The sequence below is a fragment of the Coregonus clupeaformis genome, chromosome 17, assembly GCF_020615455.1.
Source record: "Coregonus clupeaformis isolate EN_2021a chromosome 17, ASM2061545v1, whole genome shotgun sequence".
NCBI classification, from domain to species: Eukaryota; Metazoa; Chordata; class Actinopteri; order Salmoniformes; family Salmonidae; genus Coregonus; species Coregonus clupeaformis.
In genome coordinates this window covers 44,316,974-44,341,822 of record NC_059208.1, presented here as the reverse complement: position 1 = coordinate 44,341,822, position 24,849 = coordinate 44,316,974, and the positions used below count along the sequence as shown (strand labels likewise).

At 42.5% G+C, this 24,849-nt stretch overlaps 1 protein-coding gene across 3 annotated transcripts in view; it reads left to right on the top strand.

Annotated features, from left to right (window-relative positions):
- The first annotated feature begins 330 nt into the window (after positions 1–330).
- The window catches only part of LOC121586502 (semaphorin-6D), a 133,081-nt gene continuing 108,562 nt past the window's right edge, over positions 331–24,849 (top strand). For all 3 annotated transcript variants that reach the window (XM_041903233.1, XM_041903234.1, XM_041903232.1), the window contains exons 1-2: positions 331–515; positions 24,149–24,325. The gene's annotated coding sequence lies outside the window, so the exon portion shown is untranslated. The remainder of the gene's footprint in view (positions 516–24,148; positions 24,326–24,849) is intronic.

Sequence of the window (24,849 nt, the reverse complement as noted above, 5' to 3'; positions counted from 1 at the left end):
TATCATAATAAGATGATGTGGTATATCATAGTTCATACTTATCTATAATAAGATGCTTAATGTTTGACTTAATTCTTACCAAACATTTTTTTTGTGTGTGTCAGCAATTAGACATTTTAATTAAGTGTTAAAAAGAAAAGGGTAAAAAAAGGTCAGAGAACCTTTTTAAGCTTACAGTCTGGACTGGAGTCTAAAGACTGGACCATGGTTTGAATGGGGTGGGAGGTACCACCTGCGTAGTCTACGGTGCTGCGCCCCCTAATTGGCCGTAAGGGTCTTTCATGCAAACGAGAAGGGTGTGTCCTGGGCGAGACAACCGCCGCGCGCCTGGGAAGATCTCCTCCTGCTTCAGTGTATCTAGTGAATGCAAACACAACAGCGTGCGTCCTGGGAATTACGACGTTCTAGGAGTGAAATAGTGATTATTTTCAGACTGTTCCCTCTTCGTTGATATTCTTGCTGGAATTTTGGATTATTTCCTTCGGAAATATCAAGCGGAATTAATTTGTGAGAAGGTAAATTCCGTGTTGTCGCCCCTGTGCGGTGTATGTTGCCGACAATCTGTGTCTGCTCCCTCTCTGTATGTTTCATTTGGTTCAAATCGGTCTTCATGCAGACCAGACCAAATGTTGTGGGTTCTGGGTTTTCGGTCTTTGCAAACCGTCTGAACTGAATTTACGAACTAAATGTGGAAAACCTTCAACCCACGACTTTGGCATGACTGCGACGTTTTGGTTTGACATGTCTGAGATATCAATCAAAGAGCTGTCACTCAAGGTGTCAAATTAACATTTGAATGACAAAAACATTGCATTTATTCTAGTGACCGGTTTTTGTAGCTTGCAACCTTTTTAGGCTATATGATAGCCTATTCTATTAGGCTAGTATTTTCCGAGTTGTATAGATCTTATTCTAGGGCACTTGATGTCTTCCCCGATTGATGTTTGTGATTATAATGTATGTACAATTCTTTGTCCAGCTATTCAAGTTTATAGGGTGCGAGGTCGTATGCATCGTTGCCCACAAAGGTGCGTTGCATCATTCTACCCCAAGTCATCAATGTATGTCAATGGGGACAACTTGTCAGGGTTGTCAGTGCATGACAAACAGAATTAACAAAAATATCGAACGCATCAGGGTTGTAATGTTGCCTAGCCTATAAAGTCATCAACTTGAAGGGACATATAACCCTACCTATCATTTTAATGAGTTGTAGCCAATAATCATTACTTATATTGATCCTTTCAAAGTTGTCATCATATCAGTTCTGAAAAGCTTTGTTCAGGCTGTGTAAATCGTGTAGATTTTCTTCAAAAATCGTATCATGTTATTTTTTTCATGATCTAATCATAGGCCTACCATTTAGAACAATCTTCTCACTTCATTTTTGTAATAAAAATCATGTTTCAATACAGAGGGGGAGTGGTAAGAATTATGTTATTACATGACGACCATTGAAAGATTTTCTGCTAAACCCCCGGTTGTCATCGCCTATTATTTTCCCTGAAATCTCTGCCGCGGGACTCGCCTTTTGTCCTAATCCGTTTCCCTCACCGTACTGGTTCACAATCAAAATACCGGATTTAGAGATTAAAATCCAGTCTGGCCATCTGCAGTTGCCTGCGAAAACAGGCTAAATTAGCACGATTTATGCTTTTATTCAAACAAAGCCTTTACGCGATAACAGATTGTATAACATTCGTTTTGGCAGCTATAGGGCAATATCATCTAAATTGCTTGCTCTCTTCAGGTGGTTAATTGCCTTGCGCATAGTCTTTTCCTCAAATATTTTGTGGGTCTTTCTTTATCATGCTATTATGCCATTGCTTCAAGTCCTCCCTATTTGTATTTGGGAAATAGGCCCATATAAATATTATGCAATTGTAACATGGAAAGACTTGTTACAAGCTCAACAAAGTTCTGTGGAAATGAAGTAGGCAGCAGGCTACTAAATTAATGCTCACTCGCACAGAATTCTGCAGTTGGCAACCTGAAGTGCAATAGAAATGTTATCTATGGACAAAGCTATCTGAAACATTTATGTGCTGTCAAAATTGTATAAGATCTTTAAGGCTTCAATGCACACAATGTATAGGACAGGCTACTGTAATGGACCACACTCCACACTCTGGAGGAGAGAGTGATCACGTGTCAACCTCACGTTTCGCCATCATATCTCACCTCAGTTTAGTCATCATATTTCACCTCAGTTTAGCCATCATATCTCACCTCAGCAGGATGCTGTGTTGGAGCCGGCATACTGATATGTGTGTGTGTTCAGTGTGCGAATTATACCATGTCTCTATTTTTTTCAAGGGACCATCCTATCTGGGCCTAATAGTAAAGGCATTTAATTAAACTGTAAAAATGTGGCATAAACACAACCAGTCATGTTTTCATCTGATTGTCACACAAATCACTTCAGAAAAAGTAGGCTACCTGTGCAAATTCGTCAACTCAAATAATTCCAGCATCCATTTGATTAATGAAAAGAGACATCGTTTTACAAAACACAGTGACATTTGGTGATTTGTCAGTAGGCCTACACTCTTGTAGCCTGAATTAATTAATGTGTCTTGCTGACAAATTGACCTTTTTGTAAAAAGAAAAGTCAAGAAACCTGAAAAGGGACTGAAATACGTGACTGTCCAGGGATGACAAGTGCCAAAAAAATGACAGAGATGTGGGGGTGTTCGTTCAATTTGGAATAAGCTTTAACTTTTATATTTACCACTGAAGCAGTAAATTGCATTATTTAGAGACCCCCTGGCCCCCCTGCATTTAGGGGGGTGCTCATCTTTCATTCAATGGGGGGGTTTAGACCCCCGGCCCCCCTGTAATTCGCACTCTGTGTGTATGTCAATGTAAGCACACTTTCATTTTTTGCATGCATTTGCGTGCATATGTGTTCTCTGTGTGCATGTGTCACGTGTTGCATAACTGATGAAGTCACTGATGCTGTGAATAGGTGGCCTCGCTCTAGGAAGATCACTCCATCATTGCCACAGCATGTAGGTGGACCTACCACACACGTCTTTCCCTCTAGGCCTCTACCCTACACCTCATCGCCATCACAGTATAGCTCAGGTGCCCAAAGCAGTGTGTGTATCAACCAGGCAGTTGATTTGTAGATCAGTGAATCAGTGTTACAAAACGCTGATCTGACTGAACTGAAGCCAGTTTTCTGGTATGCGCTTTGGCTACAGCCTTAATTGCCTATCTGGTAATAAGGAGTTTGGGTTCACAACCTTAAGGGCATCGTTAGCTGGCGCCACAACAAAAGCCTCGGTGTCATTGCATCATCGACCCACATCTCTTTTATATGTTAAAAAAAAAATATATATATATAAAGGAAAACGGGCCTAAAAAAATGTTGCCTCACTTAAAATAGAATTCAGATGTGTGAGCTGTCTGTGTTACGTCGATCCCTTTCCCCCTTAGCGGGAGTCGTATATTTAGCGTGTTGGCTTCATTAATTTCAACACCTCTATCTTGCTGGGAATTATTAGTTTTTTTCTTGAGCTATGACACATCTGCTTGTGTATAATGTTTAAATTTATTCATTGGGCTTTTGTTGACATATAATTTCATATCGTTGGACAGTGTTGTGTATGTGGCTGGATTTGAGCTGATTTTAAAACATGGCTCTGACAAAGTTTTAAAAACATCAGTACTGCAATGAATGCATTTGCACGTACACAAAGTCTAGGCCTAATCAGCATGGAACCCCTACAGTGTTTGTCTGCGTGGTTTTAAAAGCATTAACATGCACAGTTGTGTCTGCCTGCCTGAATTTCCAGCACACAACTCCAACAGGTTTATCTCAGCTTTCTTGTGAAACCACCCCTCTGTGCTGAGTGCAACAGTCTGCCATATCACCTTAGATATCATAGCTATTGCTGTTTTCATATTGGCACTATCGCGTGTACAGTGTAGTGTATTTCGGCTTGGACATCTACACTTGTGGACATTAGCTCTCTGACACACACAATCTGTCTCCTTGACCACTGAGCTACACTGCCGTCTCCCCGTCCCTCTGCTGTGACTGAGGGTGACACAATGAGAGTGGTGAGGTCATGGCTGGAGAGCCGTAGCACCATGACAGGGGAACTGTCTCTAGCCAGTTTTGAGATGAGGGAATTAGAAGAGCAGGATGTGGGAAGTTCTCAGTGGGAATCTGAGGACGCTTTTGATGAGATTGTGGGGGGAGGGAGTGTGTGTGTGCTTGCATGAGTCTACGTGTGTGTGTTCTTGAGGGTGAAAGAGAGAGCAATGCTTGTGTTGGATTCGATTCATGGTGTGTGTAGCTTGGGTGAGTAGCCAGTGTGTATGTTGTACAAGTGTGGTCACTGACAAGTGAACATATGCCTGTGTGATTGTCATTCCGCCTGATGTGCGGTTGCTTTGTGTGTGTGTGTATCTTTTTGGCCTAATATCTATATCAGTCTGTTACGTATAGTCTGTTGCTCCACTCTGTAGCTCCAGAGGATCTGGAAAAGTTCAATTTCCTCTGTTTGTCATTAGTAATCTCTCCATTCACCAGCCGAGTCGGGTTCTGCTCGCCAGCCCGTGATGGCTACAAATGACCCCACCATCGTAGCTTTTTCCATTTTACCCAAAGATTGTGTCCCGCTCACTGATGGGCCCGCAGATGCTGAAGCACCCTGGGAAATGGGCCATTTTGTCGAGGGTGTGATTTTTTTTATTTCCTGGCTGTCGCTGTCCAGATGTTGGCTGCTGAATTATGTGTCGCCGGTGGAGAGGTCCTCAAAGGTCCGTTGCTCCTAATGCCCCCAGAAATAATGAGCGCTGAAATAGCCTTCCCCTCAGGTGCCTCTAGTCTCTGCTCCTCTTTCCTTCTCTTACTTCATGGTTTCTCCTCTCTTAGTCTCCTTTCCTCTCTTCTCTAATGATGGGGGGAAATTGATACAGTTACAGTGCCTTCAGAAAGTATTCATACCCCTTGACTTATTCCACATTATGTTGTTACAGCCTGAATTCAAAATTGATTAAATCTTGTTAAAAATCGTACCCATCTTCACACAATACCCCATAATGACAGTGAAAACATGCTTTTAGAAATGTTTGCACATTTATTGAAAATGAAATACAGAAATATCTCATTTACATACAGTACCAGTCAAAAGTTTGGATGTACCTACTCATTCAAGGGTTTTTCTTTATTTGTACTATTTTCTACATTGTAGAATAATAGTGAAGACATCGAAACTATGAAATAACACATATGGAATCATGTAGTAACCAACAAAAAGTGTTAAACAAATCAAAATATATTTTATATTTGAGATTCTTCAAAGTAGCCACCCTTTGCCTTGATGACAGCTTTGCACACTCTTGGCATTCTCTCAACCAGCTTCACCTGGAATGCTTTTCCAACAGTCTTGAAGGAGTTCCCACATATGCTGAGTCCAACTCATCCCAAACCATCTCAATTGGGTTGAGGTCAGGTGATTGTGGAGGCCAGGTCATCTAATGCAGCACTCCATCACTCTCCTTCTTGGTCAAATAGCCCTTACACAGCCTGGAGGTGTGTTGGATAATTGTCCTGTTGAAAAACAAATGGTAGTCCCACTAAGCTCAAACCAGATGGGATGGCGTATCGCTGCAGAATGCTGTGGTAGCCATGCTGGTTAAGTGTGCCTTGAATTCTAAATAACTGACAGTGTCACCAGCAAAGCACCATCACACCACCTCCTCCATGCTTCATGTTGGGAACCACACATGCGGAGATCATCCATTCACCTACTCTGCATCTCACAAAGACACAGCGGTTGGAACCAAAAATCTCAAATTTGGACTCATCAGACCAAAGGACAGATTTCCACCAGTCTAATGTCCATTGCTCGTGTTTCTTGGCCCAAGCAAGTCTCTTCTTCTTATTGGTTTCCTTTTATTAGTGGTTTCTTTGCAGCAATTCGACCATGAATGCCTGATTCACACAGTCTCCTCTGAACAGTTGACGTTGAGATGTTACTTGAACTTACTTGTTACTTGAACTCTGTGAAGTATTTATTTGGGCTGCAATTTCTGAGGCTGGTAACTCTAATGAACTTATCCCCTGCAGCAGAGGTAACTCTGGGTCTTCCTTTCCTGTAGTGGTCCTCATGAGAGCCAGTTTCATCATAGCGCTTGATGGTTTTTGCAACTGCACTTGAAGAAACTTTCAAAGTTCTTGAAATGTTCCGTATTGACTGACTTTCATGTCTTAAAGTAATGATGGACTGTCGTTTCTCTTTGCTTATTTGAGCTGTTCTTACCATAATATGGACTTGGTCTTTTATCAAATAGGGCTATCTTCTGTATACCACCCCTACCTTGTCACAACACAACTGTTTGGCTCAAACGCATTAAGAAGGAAAGAAATTCCACAAATTAACTTTTAACAAGGCACACCTGTTAAATGAAATGCATTCCATACCTCATGAAGCTGGTTGAGAGAATGCCAAGAGTGTGCAAAGCTGTCATCAAGGCAAAGGGTGGCCACTTTTAAGAATCTGAAATATATTTTAATTTGTTTAACACTTTTTTGGTTACTACATGATTCCATATGTGTTATTTCATAGTTTTGATGTCTTCACTATTATTCTACAATGTAGAAAATAGTAAAAATAACTGTAATAGTAATTGACTGGTATGGTAAGTATTCACACCCCTGAGTCAATACTTTGTAGAATCACCATTGATGGCGATTACAGCTTTGAGTCATCTTGGGTATATCTGTATCAGCTTTGCAAATCTGGATTTGGGGATTTTCTCCCATTCTTCTTTGCAGATTTTCTCAAGCTATGTTAGATGGGGAGCGGTGGTGAACAGCAATCTTTGAGTCTTGGGATTCATATATGGGCTTTGGCTGGGCCACTCAAGGACATTCACATTCTTGTTCTGAAGCCATTCCAGCATTGCTTTGGCTGTTTGCTTGGGGTCATTGTCCTGTTGGAATGTAAATCTTCGCCCCAGTCTAAGGTCGTTTGCACTCTGAAGCAGGTTTTCATCAAGGATTTGCCTGTGTTTAGTTCCATTCATTGTTACCTCTCTTACCAGTCTCCCAGTCCCTGCCGCTGAAAAGCATCCCCATAGCATGATGCTGCCCCCACCATGTTTCACAGTAGGGATGGTGTTAGACAGGTGATGAGCTTGTGCCTGGTTTTCTCCTGACAGCACGTTGCATTCAGGCCAAAGAGTAAAATGTTTGTCTCATCAGACCACAGAATCTTTTGCCTTATGCTATCAGAATCTTTCACGTGCCTTTTTGCAAACTCCAGGCGTGCTGTTATGTGCCTTTTTCTCAGGAGTGGTTTTCGTCTGGCCACTCTCCCATAAAGCCCAGATTGGTGAAGTGCTGTAGAGACAGTTGTCCTTTTGACAGGTTCTTCCATCTCAGCCAAGGAACTCTGTAGTTCTGTCAGAGTGGTCAAATGGTTCTTGTTCACTTCCCTGACCAAGGTCCTTCTTGTCCGGTTGCTCAGTTTGGTCGGACGGCCAGCTCTAGACAGAGTCTGGGTAGTTCCATATTTCTTCAATTTCCCAATGATGGAGACCACTGTGCTCTTGGTAATTTCAACACTCTAGAAATGGTTTTATACCCATCCCCAGATATATGCCTCATCACGTTTCTATCTCGGAGATCTACGGACAGTTCCTTGGAAGTAATGATATAGTTTCTGCTCTGACGTGCACTGTCAACTGTGGGACCTTATCTAGACAGGTGTTTCTTTCTAAATCATGTCCAAAGTATTGGATTTGGCCACAGGTGGACCCCAATCAAGTTGTAGTGACATCTCAAGGATGAGCAAAGGAATTTGGATGCACCTGAACTCAACTTGGAGTGTAATAGCAAAGGGATGTGAATACTGTACTTCATTTTCAATACATTTGCAAAAATGTCTAACAACATTTTCACTTTGTCCTTATGGGGTATTGTGTGTAGATGGGTAAGAAAAAAAATTATTTAAACAAATTTGAATTCAGGCTGTAACACAACACAATGTGGAATAAGTCAAGGGGTATGAATAGTTTCTGAAGGCATATTGCAATATTATTTTGGATAGTATTATATTGATACTTTGACTCCAAGTACCGATTTTGTAAAATATATGTAAAAATTTTTTTTGCTAGGTAGCTTTAGATAGCGCTAGTCGGCTGTACCTGCGCTAAAACAGCTGTATTTTTCATCCTAAAGCTTGTTCGCCATCTTTTTAAATAGTGTTCCAACATGTTTTCTGTGACTGATCAAAACACATTTTCTCATGCTCTCTGCAGCAGACATGTAGTGAGCAATATGCTTTGGAACATAAAATTGTAATTAAATCGCAGTATCGAATCGCAATACATATCGAGTATCGTGAAATCGAGAATTCCGTTATTTCCCAGCCCTACTCTTCTCACCCATATACTTTCATCTCTCTCCTCTCTTCGCCTCATATCTTCTTATTTTCTCCTCTTCTCATCTTTTCTTCTCTCTTGTACCTCCAGCTTTTCAAACTTTCTCCCACATATTCCTCACATTTTCACTCTCCTATTGCCCTGTTATTGGTTATATCCACACAGTTTCATAAAACTATTTTTATTGCATTTCGTGGGAGGAACATAAAGCCAGGTCTTCATGGTGTTTTGCTTTTTTAGGCCTGCATTTGGTAAGAGACTATGTTGAGGCGAGGTGATAGTTTGCCCAATTCGGCAGCAACGGATCTCTATTATGCCCAGTGTGAAGTCATGTCTGAGTATATAAATAACATGAAGCAATTGCCTCCTGTACAAATGAAGGATCTGTGAAATGCTGTAGCAGTCGTCATTGTCAGGGGGATTTTGGTTGACGCCTCGTGTTGTAGCTCAGCAGTAATCCCAGCATGCCCGTGTAGACTCCCCATGATCCTCCCTGCTGCTTCTGATTAAAACATTTCAGCAAATCTATTGGACTCCTTTCACAGTTTCCAACTCAGTAGCTAGCTTTGGCCTAGCTTTGGCCTAATGTCACAATCCATGAACCCAGCGCACTCTCCCCAAATGACTTAATTGTCAACACATCCCCTCCATACAAGCTCTTATTTGCTGAGCTCCTTTAAAAAACGTCCGACTTTTAAAGCTGGGTCCAGGTTTTCATTATGAATGGGGTTCAAAGGGGCTTGGGGTTGCTTGTGCCAAATTATTGCTATCCCATTCACTTAATGATAGCGCATGTCTTTCCTCCTTCATTGATTAGCTGTTGGCAAATAAAATGGCTGAAGAGTCCTTTCTGCGGCTGGCCTGCTTCAAAGGGAGATTGGGGGGGGGGGGTAGTTAAATCAGGTTTATGGTTGATAGTGTCTGATGATATGCAGCACAGAGACTGTTTTATGAGCTTGTTTTGTGAGGCGTGGAGATAAAACAAGACATTGCGTGGAGGAAGGCATATTCTGTAGGGGTGTTTTTATTCTGTGAATGCCCTGTCACTATGCTGGTACTTGCTTAAAGCTGCAATATGTAACTTTTTGTGTGACCCGACCCAAATTCACATAGAAATGTGTGGTATAGATCTGTCAATCTCGTTTGAAAGCATGTCTAAGAAGCGGTAGATCTGTTCTATGTGTGCTATTTCTATACTTCCCATTCTTAAGTTTTGCTTTTGCATCTTTTACTTTTGGTTTTGTACACCAGCTGAAAATACAATATTTTAGGTTATGGAAAATATATTTCACAGCGGTTTAGATGGTACAATGATTCTCTACACTATACTTGCTTTTTTTTGTCACATAAGCTGAAATTAGACAACTATTAGAAGTTTAGTAACCAGGAAATGGCAGAGCAATTTCTGCATAGTGCATCTTTAAAAATAATTTGCACTGAGATTTGCAGATGCAGGCTGCAAGAGTTATCAACTTCTTGCGTGCCCTCTTTTTTCCACTTTCTTGTCCTGCTTTGTTTTTTTTTTTTTCTTGCCTCATCGCTTGTTTGCTCTCTTGCTTGCTTGAAGGTGAAGAGCAGGTGCTGGCAAACACAACAGTCAAAACTCCTTAGCGCAAGCGTTCCAGGAATGTTAACATAGAAGAAAGTGAAGGGAGGGGGGATTCTTTGGGAAGAAAATTCCCGCAGAATTCCGAAGTGTGCCAAAATGGGTCTGTTCGACAGAGGGGAGGGGGAAGAGAGATGGAGGAGGAGAGTGAACGAGAAAGGGGGAGGAAGAGAGGGGAAGTGAGAGAGGGAGTGAGGAGAGGCAGGGGAGGAGCCACGCTGAAGATCTTTAACTTTGTCCCAGTCCGATGAGGATTGAGAGAAGTCCAAAAAAGGAGATGAAAGCGCTTTCCAAAACGTACAGCTGCAAGCTGTCTCTTCCAAGCACTTAAAACGTTGCTTGGCTTTGTGCAACACATGGAGCTGGGTGAAAAAGCTGGTCTCTGTAAGTGTTCCAAGGCCTCTCTATGGCAATTAATGGAACAATAATTACAGTAGCGCGGTTAGACAACAGAGAAATTGATGATTTGGTGTGGCTAAATTGCCGACTGTCATTTTCAAAATGATTTCTGTAATCAGGTTGAGAGATGAAATGAGGCAGAAAATGGAAGGAACCAGATATTGGATTTCAGAGCTGTTTAGTGGGTTTCATATTCATTCATTGCTCCCCTATCTCCTCTATCCTTACCAGCATGGGTTGCACATCACCTCAAAGACTGTTTCATTCGCTGGTCCACCTTCAGTCTATCTAGCTTTAGCAAACAATAACGTCACCAGTAAGAGATGGAACGCCTTGCGACTGGAAGGACAGGAAGCAGGTGACAGAGATGGAGTGTTCCATGTCCTCTCTCTCCCCCTTTCTCAACCCTCTTGCTCTCTCGCTAACCTCCCCCCTTTCTCTCTCTAACTCAGGCTGGACCAGAACCAAACATCTGGTTTGTCTCTTAGGACTTGGTGATGTGGGCTGTGGGGGTTATATGCGGAGGGAGGGGACTGAATGGTGTTCAGGCTTCAGATTGGAAAAAGGGGCTATTTTTAAACCTGGGAGTGTGTGAAGGGGGACAAAGGTCAGGGGGTACAGAAAGGTTGCAAGGGGTGTTGAAGCACTGCCTGTCCCCAAACCCCCCTCCTAAACTATTTTCCCCTGTGTCCTTTTGACCACTTGATCAACAGGCCTAGTTCATGTTTGGGAAAAGATGAAGAGAAATAGCCAAGGCGAGAAAGAGATGTATAGGAGAGTTTGTCAGTGTCAGAGGTGTACTGACGGACAAAGGGAGGCTCATTCTGTGAGAAAAATGATGCAAAGCCGGGAGAGGGATTTTGCTAGCTCTGGATTTCAAGGATTGTAAACATCATTGCTGCTCTTTCACCTGGAAGCAGCTTGTCGGTCTCAGACCAATAGTACATTTTATCTGGCTGGAGTTATATAATGAGCAGCAATGAGCTTTGAGTCATAAGCGTTAATGAGTGTAGGACCAACAAGGACAGCAAAATCAGCATTCCTTGAATTTCAATGGGCAAGGTGCTGCAGACAGACACAACCTGTTTAATGGTGTTTGTCTGCATGCGCAAATTGATGATGGTAATGTGGTGATTGACCTAATGTTTTTAACTGCACAGTATTTTCTAAATATCTATCTCTTGCTCTGTGATGTCACCCCTCTGGGCCTGCCTGCAGTGAATAATGGGTAGATCATATCAGTAGAAGGGAAACCATTGAATAGAGGGCTAGATTGACAGCGAGAGAGAGAGGGAAAGAAAGCTTTGAGGGAGAAATAAAGAGGGAAGGAAGGACTTTGTTTGTTTTTGGTCTTCTTAAGAGAGTGTATTCAGAATAAACTCTCACCTTTTACTATGCCAGAAAGTTGGCAGATTCAAAGTCTTTGCGTGTGGCACCTTTAATAAAATGTCTCATCTTTTAAAATTGTACGTAGGGTGCATCCAGGAAATCATTTGAGCAAAGATAAATATTACCCACATCACAAGGGGCACTAAAAGGCCATAAAAACGAACTAACCTTGGGAATAGGGAAATGCAACAGGCAATCAAACATTAACACTTTTCTGATTCGGTGAATGCTCTTTGGAGTGTCAAGGTGGGTATGGCAGTTCCAACGTCGGGTTTAGCCCCATCGGCCATTGTCAAGTTAATTTTTATTTTTACAAAATGTTAATGACAAGTCAAATGTCTTTTTGGAAAAGAATTTGCCTATGTGGTCCTCTGTAGCTCAGCTGGTAGAGCACGGCGCTTGTAACGCCAAGGTAGTGGGTTCGATCCCCGGGACCACGCATACACAAAAAAAAATAATGTATGCACGCATGACTGTAAGTCGCTTTGGATAAAAGCGTCTGCTAAATGGCATATTATTATTATAATATTATTATTAAATTGCGACAGAATACACTTAATACAAATAATTAGTTGTAGAAGTAGTACTAAGTTCACTTCAGTCAGAAAGTGGTTCCAGACATGCAACTTATCATTTTACCTGGCTCTAATGAAAACGGTGGTCCAAATCATGGCTCCATCCTTCCATTCACGGCGCATAATGTTCTTAATTAACAGTTAGTGCTAACGTCTGCCTCTTTCCATACACTTTCGGCTGTTCCGAGTCACTGGGGTAGATGGCTGTATTGGTTTAGCAGAGCTTTGATTTCCCTGCCAGTATGAAAATCAGTGTTCGGCGGGGCCAGCTTCTTTATGGCCTAGATTAGCATGATAATGTCAGAGTAGCGGGAGTAGCTAATCAGATTCTCGTAGTGCTCGTGCAGCTATTATCATACGAAACACACCATTAGTGGGGAATGATTTTCCCGGCAATCCCTCACCCTTCAATTATTTTAACTAGCTTCTTGGAAAGATGTGCCAGAAATGGGAAACAGTGCGGGGTAAGCCGAAATGGAGAGCATAATATGGAGGACTGCCTCAAACCACTATATGCTGTTACCCACTGTGTTTTTCTATTACTCTTAACCTCTATGGAGGCTGGTCGCTCAGGAGCACGTGGAGTGACCGGGAGACTCATGGGCGGCGCACAATTGGCCCAGCGTCGTCCAGGGTAGGGGAGGGAATGGCCGGCAGGGATGTAGCTCAGTTGATAGAGCATGGTGTTTGCAACGGCAGGGTTGTGGGTTCGATTCCCACGGGGGGCCAGTATAAAAAAATTATATATGTATTCACTAACTGTAAGTCGCTCTGGATAAGAGCGTCTGCTAAATGACTAAAATGTAAATGTAAAATGAGTGGGTCTGGGTTCATGTTTGTCTGACTGAAGTGAGTCTGGTTTGGCCTAAAGTGAACCAGAATGGACAATACTCTACAGTGGCTTGTTCTTCTTGTCTCATTCCTTAATCTGCACTGATCTGAAAAGCAAAACGAGTCGAGGAGATGAAGCCATTTTAGACTATTGAGATACAACCATGGAGTCAGATGTGACTTTAAAAAGCTCAGGTTTCTAGAACCAATCTGGTATTGGCCAAGTTAGTTTGATAGAGACTGTGATGTCCAGATATGAGTTTAGATGGCCTGAAAGGACAAAGCTGACCTCTAATCTGACATGTTCGGGAAAGATTACAACATACTTTAAGTGTCTTCTGTTGACTGATGGAGAAGAGTCACTTTGATTCCTTTCTGAGCAAGTTGTCAAGCCAGTCTGATTGTGCTGCTCTGCTCTGACACACTAGCCAACCACACACACAAGAGAAAAATCACTTTCCCCCATAGGACATCCACACCGTGCCGGGTCACCTAGGTCATGGGGCAAGGAGGGGGGACGAGTGATCGGTACGTGGCCCAAATGGAATGTCGACATTTTATCCACGTCCCACAGTGTTTTCCAAAACATGCAAGAGGGTCTTCCTTGGCTCCCGCTTTGGTTTAGACGATATCAAGCAATATTTGATCGAAACTCCTTTTGGTGTGCAAACAGTTCTGATACACTTACGGGCAATGTTACTCTGTAACTGCGGTAGGAGCTCACTCCCCTGGTTTGTAACTGTCCCTATTAGTGCCGCAAGGTATACTGAAACTTCGGTACTTTTTCGATACAAGAAAACCCCTGGTTTGGTACCAGAATTTTTGTTACGTTCGGTACTTCTGTCAAATGTGTCTCACGTGATTGAGAGGATCAGGTCTGTCTACCAGCGCAGTAAAGTGCCTGCTCAACTTACTCATTCATTGCTAGAGCTGTCTGGCTGCATTGTTAGCTCCTCTCATGCTGCACATAAGTTAACACACTTGAATAATGCAACACAGCATGTTGAAACTGTTCATTACTGTTCGCAAAACAATGTCCATAGAACACTTCCATTGCAAGACGATACCTGTAGCTTCCAACTTTAATTGTAGGCTAGCTTTCCTTGCTAGCTTACAGCTGAATTCACTACCCTAGTACTTTGTTTGTGATACCATAATGCAAAATATGCATATTTCAAAGCTGATTGTCACCAAAAATGTTATTAATTCGCTACGTCTCCCTACCCACCAAAAATGAATTCACTTCCCTCGCCGCCCGTCTGATTTCTACTAGATTCCATAGCCACAAAGTCAGATTCCGCAGCAACATTCTGCCTTGTGAACGACATCATTACTTTCTTAAAGAGACAGCACACACTTTTATAAAAGAAGAGATTGCTTCTTCTATGCAAATGTTGTTGATCAGTACAACATTTTTTACATAAACATTTTCAAATGTAGTGATATTGAACTCAAAAGATGCCCAACGATTGAACAGAGCAGTAGCTGAGTTTCTGTCTGGATCAAGTGTCATTCTGTGACTTTGGCTAATATGTCTTCTTTTTTAGTTGTGGTATCATTTTGGTATTGAGTATTGTAAATTATATAGAGTATTGTGATAATAAACCTAGTATTGGCATCAAAGTCAAAATTCTGGTATCATGACAACACTAGGGACTATGGGGACCATTTCTGTCCGGAGGCGCTTGTCTGGCCCATGAGTCAACTGTGTGGGTTTATCGTCAGGCCCTGACGTCTCTTTGATGTCTCTCTCTCTCTCTCTCCTTTTCTGCCTCTTTCTAGCTTCTCTGTTCTCTCAAGGCTTTTCTCTCTCACTCTATCTTCCATATTCTCTCTTTGCTTGTTTTTTTCTTTCTCACTCGCTCTGTTTCTCTCTCCCCTTTTCTCTCTCTCTCTCTCTCTCTCTCTCTCTCTCTCTCTCTCTCTCTCTCTCTCTCTCTCTCTCTCGCTCTCTCTCTCAACATTCAATTTCAATTTAAGGGGCTTTATTGGCATGGGAAACATATGTTTACATTGCCAAAGCAAGTGAAATAGATAATAAACAAAAGTGAAATAAACAATACAAAATTAACAGTAAACATTACACTCACAAAAGTTCCAAAAGAATAAAGACATTTCAAGTGACATTATGTCTATATACAGTGTTGTAATGATGTGCAAATAGTTAAAGTGCATAAGGGAAAATAAATAAACATAAATGTAGGTTGTATTTACAATGGTGTTTGTTCTTCACTGGTTGCCCTTTTCTTGTGGCAACAGGTCACAAATCTTGCTGTTGTGATTGCACACTGTTGTATTTCACCATCAGTCACAGTGGTCAGGTATTCTGCCACTGTGTACTCTCTCTCGGGGCATACCTAGGTCAACTCTTGTCTAGGCAAGAGGAGGTTGGCATGTTGAAGAGCCTCTATGTCTCTAGTCAGGTGTTAGATTGGGCTGGTGGTGAGGGAGGTGGATTGAGTTCACATGAAGCAGGGCTACGCTGTTCATTATCTCACAATCCTTTGGGATGGGGTGAAAAGCATCTGTAGAAGTCCTTCAGTCAAGCATGGTCAAGGCAATATATATATATATATTTATTTATTTATTTTTATTTCACCTTTATTTAACCAGGTAAACCAGTTGAGAACAAGTTCTCATTTACAACTGCGACCTGGCCAAGATAAAGCAAAGCAGTGCGATAAAAACAACAACACAGAGTTACATATGGGGTAAAACAAAACAAAGTCAAAAATACAACAGAAATACATATAATATACAGTGTGCAAATTTAGCAAGTTATGGAGGTAAGGCAATAAAATAGGCTATAGTGCAAAATAATTACAATTAGTATTAACACTGGAATGATAGATGTGCAAGAGATGATGTGCAAATAGAGATACTGGGGTACAAATGAGCAAAATAAATAACAATATAGGGATGAGGTAGTTGGGCGGGCTAATTTCAGATGTTGCCTTGGCTGTGTGTTTGGGGTCATTGTCATGCTGGAATACCCATCCACGACCCATTTTCAATGCCCTGGCTGAGGGAAGGAGGTTCTCCTCCAAGATTTGACGGTACATGGCCCCGTCCATCGTCCCTTTGATGCGGTGAAGTTGTCCTGTCCCCTTAGCAGAAAAACACCCCCAAAGCATAATGTTTCCACCTCCATGTTTGACGGTGGGGATGGTGTTCTTGGGGTCATAGGCAGCATTCCTCCTCCTCCAAACACAGCGAGTTGAGTTGATGCCAAAGAGCTCCATTTTGGTCTCATCTGACCACAACACTTTCACCCAGTTCTCCTCTGAATCATTCAGATGTTCATTGGCAAACTTCAGACGGCCCTGTATATGTGCTTTCTTGAGCAGGGGGACCTTGCGGGCGCTGCAGGATTTCAGTCCTTCACGGCGTAGTGTGTTACCAATTGTTTTCTTGGTGACTATGGTCCCAGCTGCCTTGAGATCATTGACAAGATCCTCCCGTGTAGTTCTGGGCTGATTCCTCACCGTTCTCATGATCATTGCAACTCCACGAGGTGAGATCTTGCATGGAGCCCCAGGCCGAGGGAGATTGACAGTTATTTTGTGTTTCTTCCATTTGCGAATAATCGCACCAACTGTTGTCACCTTCTCACCAAGCTGCTTGGCGATGGTCTTGTAGCCCATTCCAGCCTTGTGTAGGTCTACAATCTTGTCCCTGACATCCTTGGAGAGCTCTTTAGTCTTGGCCATGGTGGAGAGTTTGGAATCTGATTGATTGATTGCTTCTGTGGACAGGTGTCTTTTATACAGGTAACAAGCTGAGATTAGGAGCACTCCCTTTAAGAGTGTGCTCCTAATCTCAGCTCGTTACCTGTATAAAAGACACCTGGGAGTCAGAAATCTTTCTGATTGAGAGGGGGTCAAATACTTATTTCCCTCATTGAAATGCAAATCAATTTCTAACATTTTTGACATGCGTTTTTCTGGATTTATTTGTTGTTATTCTGTCTCTCACTGTTCAAATAAACCTACCATAAAAATTATAGACTGATCATTTCTTTGTCAGTGGGCAAATGTACAAAATCAGCGGGGATCAAATACTTTTTTCCCTCACTATACACATACACACACAGTACCAGTCAAAAGTTTGGACACCTACTCATTCCAGGGTTTTTCTTTATTTTTACAATTTTCTACATTGTAGAGTAATAGTGAAGACATCAAAACTATGGAATAACACATATGGAATCATGTAGTAACCAAAAAAGTGTTAAACAAATCAAAATATATTTTACGACAGTCCATAATTACTTTAAGACATGAAGGTCAGTAAATACGGAAAATTGACTTACTTGAACTCTGTGAAGCATTTATTTGGGCTGCAATTTCTGAGGCTGGTAACTCTAATGAACTTATCCTCTGCAGCAGAGGTAACACTGGGTCTTCCATTCCTGTGGCGGTCCTCATGAGAGCCAGTTTCATCAAACCGCTTGATGGTTTTTGCAACTGCACTTGAAGAAACGTTCAAAGTTCTTGAAATGTTCCGTATTGACTGACCTTCATGTCTTAAAGTAATGATGGACTGTCGTTTCTCTTTGCTTATTTGAGCTGTTCTTGCCATAATATGGACTTGGTCTTTTACCAAATAGGGCTATCTTCTGTGTACCCACCCACCCTTGTCACAAAACAATTGATTGGCTCAAACGCATTTTAACAAGGCACACCTGTTAATTGAAATGCATTCCAGGTGACTACCTCATGAAGCTGGTTGAGAGAATGCCAAGAGTGTGCAAAGCTGTCATCAAGGCAAAGGGTGGCTATTTGAAGAATCTCAAATATAAATTGTATCATGTAGCTGATGATGAAATTCAGAGATAAGGTCAACTGCAACCTTTTCCTGGCCTCTGGAACTCGAATTGTGCATTTTCTAACCTATTCTATCTGTTCGAGAGGTATAAAGCTCGTTTCCCCAATAGAAGTAGCCTATTATCAGGTCATTTTGTAGTTTTCTCAAATAAAATGGGTTTGAAGTTTGATTTTCCAAGATAAACAGGAATTTTCCTCACTTTGCGGGTATTGAATGGGACCCACAGACATGTACTGTAACTTGAACATCCTTTCAAATGTTACATTTAAGGCCGTCTCATTATTTGGTCGTCTGTAGCTTTGTGTAGGGTTACTAGTCTGAAGTCTTATTGGTTTCTGCAGAACACTCTACACTAAGACCATTAGGGTCTTGTAGGGACACAGATGGTTGACTATTCCTTTTCTCCAAGGTGATGTAGGAAATCATCCATGGATACCCTGTCTTTCTCCACCCCCAAGGTCAGCATCCGTTTGATTAATCGCTCATTCCCTAATGGGGACGTCTTAGCTATTCATCATCCTGGATCAAGCACCGGGAGACTGGATCAGGGTTGGGAATTAGAAGCAGGAATCCTGATTGTCACAAGTAGGCCTACTCCTTGTACTCTCGGCTCTATTGAATGAAGAGTATGTTTAAATGCACAATTATGTTTTACGGTTTCTTTCATGATTTCAATATGTTCCCTTAAGAAGTTTCCCTTTATTAGGAAGATGTTTATGGACTTCATAGCTGCAAGTGCTAGTGAAAATAATAGCTTTGGTTGGTGTGACATGTCTCACCACTTACTGGTGTTCCAAGAAGCATTATTGGTTTTGTTTCCTATTCCTTTTGAGATCCCACTCTCTGATCTAAAATATACAGTGGACTCTGATGCTTCTGGTCTTGTCTAAACTAAAACAGATTAAGCATTACATCTTTTCATATTTTTGTCTGTGTTTGTGTTATTCATATTTGAGTATCGTTTTTTTCCATCACTATTTGTCCCATTCAAAGCATAAGTCCATGAGTGATTTGTGTTGAAATAGGAGAGGTTGCTGAAAAGAATGTGAGATAAGCTTGAGAAAATAAAGCTTTTATTAGAGACTTGGACCTTATGAGGATTCACCCCGTGAGAAGCAGAGAAAATAGCCAACTAATTGGAAGAAGAAATTCCAATTCCAGCTTTATTTTAATGTTCATGAAATAATTAGCCATTATATTTGGCTTTGTAGCAATCATAATCTTCAAGTATTTAATTAAAAAGGTTTGTCAAAGACATTCAAACTTGGTCCACAGAAATCTCTAATTTATTCTTCACTGTTCTGTTCTTTTAGACTGTAATCCCACCCATTGTTGCACACATTTTTTTGGCAAACATCTGACTAGTCCTAGAGTGTTATGAGTAGACAATTCGGTCACGACCCAGATATGAAATGCTCTTAAATGCCGGACCCGCTTGGCTGTCCTCCTGCCCAGTCTGCCTACAGCAAAACGTGATTTGGTTGTATAGCGAGGAGGGATGGGTTGGGTTTCGAGATTAATCATATTTTAGTTTTCTGTGCTGATCTGAACCACAATGGGCACACTTAGGACCCAGAACAAGGGCCGGATTCAGTTAAACTAGAAACGTCCTGCCCCAGGCTATTTCCCAATGACAGGTCCTTTGTTGACGGGCGAGCTACTTTTGGAGGGAAACAAGAAACCCCCTCCTTACAAGGTAACAAGCCATGACAGAGGAGAAATTGTTTATTTGGAAAAGGGTTTAAATCGACCTAGGAACAGATTTAAGGGGAAAAACAAGTACTTTGTGGATGTGGTAATAGGATTCCTAAAGTCATGACCATAGGTCATTTCTCCTGCTAAAGGTTTTCTGTGTCTCCCCTTAACCTCAACCCTCCCCCAGTTTTAGAGGTTGAGGTTAGCTCAACTGTTAGCACAGAACACGTGGGCATGGTTTTGATAAATCTCAGCTGAGCTCAAAGGCTCTGGTTTGTGTCTTGGGGCACAGGTTGCCAAGCTTTACTATTCAGGGAGCACATGTTCAGCTGCCCTCATCCTTCTCCTCAGCACAAATACAGTTATTTTTTATAATCGCTCTCTGTACTCTACCACTTTGATTCCTCCGGCTGAGGCGTTTTCCAATTTCAGAGGATGCATTTTGGCCTCCACAAAGAACTTTCCAACAGCTTTCCATTTTAGATCGCATACCAACCTGTGGGCTAATTTTCAAAGGCCTGACGTATAGACTCCCTACTAGGGCCAGTTATCTGAATCATGGGTCCACCCTGAACACTGATGACACTCAGTGCCACCCAATGTGTTCAGAATGTCCTTTTCCAACATTTCCTCTTTGTACCAAGCCCCCCCAGACCATTACATATTGGCTGGCTTCAACTCTTAACAGCCGTGGGTTGGGGCCAACTGCCTGATATCCGAGTCTGGCTGGGGTGCCCTGCTCAGGGAATAATTTCCACTTGCGTGTTGTATTGAGCTGCGTTCGAGGGAGCGAAAAAAAACTTCCTGACCAGCTGTGCGGAAAGCCTGTGCTAAACACAATCAGGAAGTCGACGGGGGAGGCAGCGTGTTTCTGGCAGGGAGAGGGCAAACGCCATGGCACATTGAAAGGCCTCTGGAAACTTCAAACGAGGACTGCCCTGCCCCCCCTGACTCCAGATGGCAGTTAGCTGCATTAGACTTGGCCTGGGCCGCGCATGGAAAGAGGCCTCCGTTTCTGTGTATATTATGTTAACTAGTGGCGGTTTAGTGAGGAAAAGAAATCCATGCTGAATTTTTTTACATTTACATTTTTAGTCATTTAGCAGACGCTCTTATCCAGAGCGACTTACAGTTAGTGAATACATATATTATAATTTTTTTATACTGGCCCCCCCGTGGGAATCGAACCCACAACCCTGGCGTTGCAAACGCCATGCTCTATCAACTGAGCTACATCCCTGCCGGCCATTCCCTCCCCTACCCTGGACGACGCTGGGCCAATTGTGCGCCGCCCATGAGTCTCCCGGTCGCGGCCGGCTGCGACAGAGCCTGGATTCGAACCAGGATCTCTAGTGGCACAGTTAGCACTGCGATGCAGTGCCTTAGACCACTGCGCCACTCAGGAGGCGCAGTGGTCACTGCGCCACTGAATCAAATGGATCTGGTTCACTTATGAAAGACAAATAGTCAGTTGGATTCCAGTACAAACGTAACCGATCCAGAAGATACTGACCTGCCAATTGCCCCAATTCCCCCTCATTCTCTTCAGAACATGAAGACATGTTCTGCCTTTTGGGCTGATATGTACACTACATGACCAAAAGTATGTGGACACCTGCTCATCAAACATCTCATTCTAAAATCATGGGCATTAATATGGAGTTGGTCTCCCCTTTGCTGCTATAACAGTCTCCACTCTTCTGGGAAGGCTTTCCACTTGATGTTGGAACATTGCTGCGGGGACTTGCTTCCATTCAGCCACAAGAGCATTGGTGAGGTCAGGCACTGATGTTGGGTGATTAGGCCTGGCTTGCAGTCGATGTTCCAATTCATCCCAAAGGTGTTCGATGGGATTGAGGTCAGGGCTCTGTGCAGGCCAGTCAAGTTCTTCCAAACCGATCTCGACAAACCATTTCTGTATGGACCTTGCTTTGTGCACGGGGGCATTGTCATGTTGAAACAGGAAAGGGCTTTCCCCAAACTGCAGCACAGAATGATCTAGAAAGTCATTGTATGCTGCAGTATTAAAGATTTCCCTTCACTGGAACTAAGGGGCCCAGGCCGAACCATGAAAACAGCCCCAGACCATTATTCCTCCTCCACCAAACTTTACAGTTGGCACTATGCATTCGGGCAGGTAGCGTTCTCCTGGCATCCGCCAATCACAGATTCGTCCATCGGACTGCCAGATGGTGAAGTGTGGTGAAGCAGAAATTTGACAAACTGACTTGTTGGAAAGGTGGCATCCTATGACGGTGTCGCATTGAAAGTCACTGACCTTTCAGTAAGGCCATTCTACTGCCAATGTTTGTCTATGGAGATTGCATGGCTGTGTGCTCGATTTTATACACCTGTCAGCAACGGGTGTGGCTGAAATAGCCAAATCTATTATTTTGAATGGGTGTCCACATACTTTTGTATATACAGTTGAAGTCGGAAGTTTACATACACCTTAGCCAAATACATTTAAACTCAGTTTTTCTCAATTCCTGACATTTAATCCTAGTAAAAATTCCCTGTCTTAGGTCAGTTAGGATCACCACTTTACTTTAAGAATGTGAAATATCAGAATAATAGTAGAGAGAATGACTTATTTCAGCTTTAATTTCTTTCATCACATTCCCAGTGGGTCAGAAGTTTACATACACTCAATTAGTCTTTGGTAATATTGCCTTTAAATTGTTTAACTTGGGTCAAACGTTTCGGGTAGCCTTCCACAAGCTTCCCACAACAAGTTGGGTGAAATTTGGCCCATTCCTCCTGACAGAGCTGGTGTAAATTGAGTCAGGTTTGTAGGCCTCCTTGCTCGCACACGCTTTTTCAGTTCTGCCCACAAATGTTCTATAGGATTGAGGTCAGGGCTTTGTGATGGCCACTCCAATACCTTGACTTTGTTGTCCTTAAGCCATTTTGGCACAACTTTGGAAGTATGCTTGGGGTCATTGTCCATTTGCAAGACCCATTTGCGACCAAGCTTTCACTTCCTGAATGATGTCTTGAGATGTTGCTTCAATATATCCACATAATTTTCCTTCCTCATGATGCCATCTATTTTGTGAAGTGCACCAGTCCCTCCTGCAGCAAAGCACCCCCACAGCATGATGCTGCCACCCCCGTGCTTCACGGTTGGGATGGTGTTCTTCGGCTTGCAAGCCACCCCCTTTTTCCTCCAAACATAACGATGGCCAAACAGTTCTATTTTTGTTTCATCAGATGAGAGGACATTTCTCCAAAAAGTACGATCTTTGTCCCCATGTGCAGTTGCAAACCGTAGTCTGGCTTTTTTATGGCGGTTTTGGAGCAGTGGCTTCTTCCTTGCTGAGCGGCCTTTCAGGTTATGTCGATATAGGACTTGTTTTACTGTGGATATAGATACTTTTGTACCTGTTTCCTCCAGCATCTTCACAAGGTCCTTTGCTGTTGTTGTGGGATTGATTTGCACTTTTCGCACCAAAGTACGTTAATCTCTAGGAGACAGAACGCGTCTCCTTCCTGAGCGGTATGACTGCTGCGTGGTCCCATGGTGTTTATACTTGCGTACTATTGTTTGTACAGATGAACGTGGTACCTTCAGGCGTCTGGAAATTGCTCCCAAGGATGAACCAGACTTTTTTTTGGAGGTCTTGGCTGATTTCTTTTGATTTTCCCATGATGTCAAGCAAAGAGGTACTGAGTTTGAAGGTAGGCCTTGAAATACATCCACAGGTACACCTCCAATTGACTCAAATGATGTCAATTAGCCTATCAGAAGCTTCTAAAGCCATCATTTTCTGGAATTTTCTAAGCTGTTTAAAGGCACAGTCAACTTAGTGTATGTAAACTTCTGACCCACTGGAATTGTGATACAATTAATTATAAATTAAATAATCTGTCTAAACAATTGTTGAAAAAATACTTGTGTCATGCACAAAGTAGATGTCCTAACCAACTTGCCAAAACTATAGTTTGTTAACAAGAAATTTGTGGAGTGGTTGAAAAACGAGCTTTAATGACTCCAACCTAAGTGTATGTAAACTTCCGACTTCAACTGTATAGTGTAGCTATGCTCCTGGGGAAGCTACTCTCAATATAGGAACTCCTTCACCTACATCTTTGCAACTGACCTAATGCAATCAAAGAAGTGCCAAACTGACGGAAAAGACCGGGAGTCCATTCAGTGGCAAAATGTCCCACTTCTGAGCTCAGTGTTTATCTGGGCTGTGGTTCCTAAAGGGGTCGGTCTTTTTAGTAGGACAATGGTAAAGCTGACCACTGCTGTTCTCTGATATAAACAACCTCGGAGGAATCTGACTCCGTTGCAACAGGGCTACTGAAAGCCTCTTAATGAGTTTGGATAAGGATTCATGTGGAGGTGTCGCCTGTTGGCATGCTCGAGCACTCTCTAATTTGCTTGCTTTCTTTTCTTTACTTTTGTTCCCCACAGGTCCTCAGTCAGTTGGAAGGAAGAATTCAGCCCATACCACCTCATCTCGGAACCATTTGGAATCTTGTCCTGTGCTCGGATTTAGATTTTTACTCAATCTCCTGGTTTGGATGTTCACTCTGTACCGATTTGGCTCATCGAATCCCACTGCCGTTGTTGGATGATTCAGAAGCTGAGGTAATAGTGATTCTTTGTCCTCCTCTTTGTGTGTTACTAACGGAGCATTTTAAAGGTATGGAGAATGACAGAGAATGCTGAGGGGATGCTAATGTGATGGAAATCTGAGGAGATGCTGAAATAATAGGCCTACTAGTGGAGACTTGAGGCTTAGTGGACCAGAGGCCTCTGTGGGGTTTCTTTGTACAAATGTGCCCTGTGACAGCCAGATTAATGAGTCCCAGTGCGAAGCTGGCCAATTTGTTTGATGCAGCCACCCAATAACGTGTGTTTTGATAAAAATGCTTGTCTCAACATGCCTATTTTCTCCTGTTATTTGGTTGATCTTGTGCTGCGTCTTGAGGTTGCCTCAGGGCGCCACGAGGATCCCCACGGGAAAGGCTCTGACCTGTTTGAGTGAGCGCATGGAACAAATCCAGCAACATTTGTTGGTTGAGCAGGGACGCTTATCTAGGGCATCGCATTTCAGATCACATTTTTCTGCACGTTAGCCGTTTAGGCTGTGGGGGCTTTCGACTGATGTG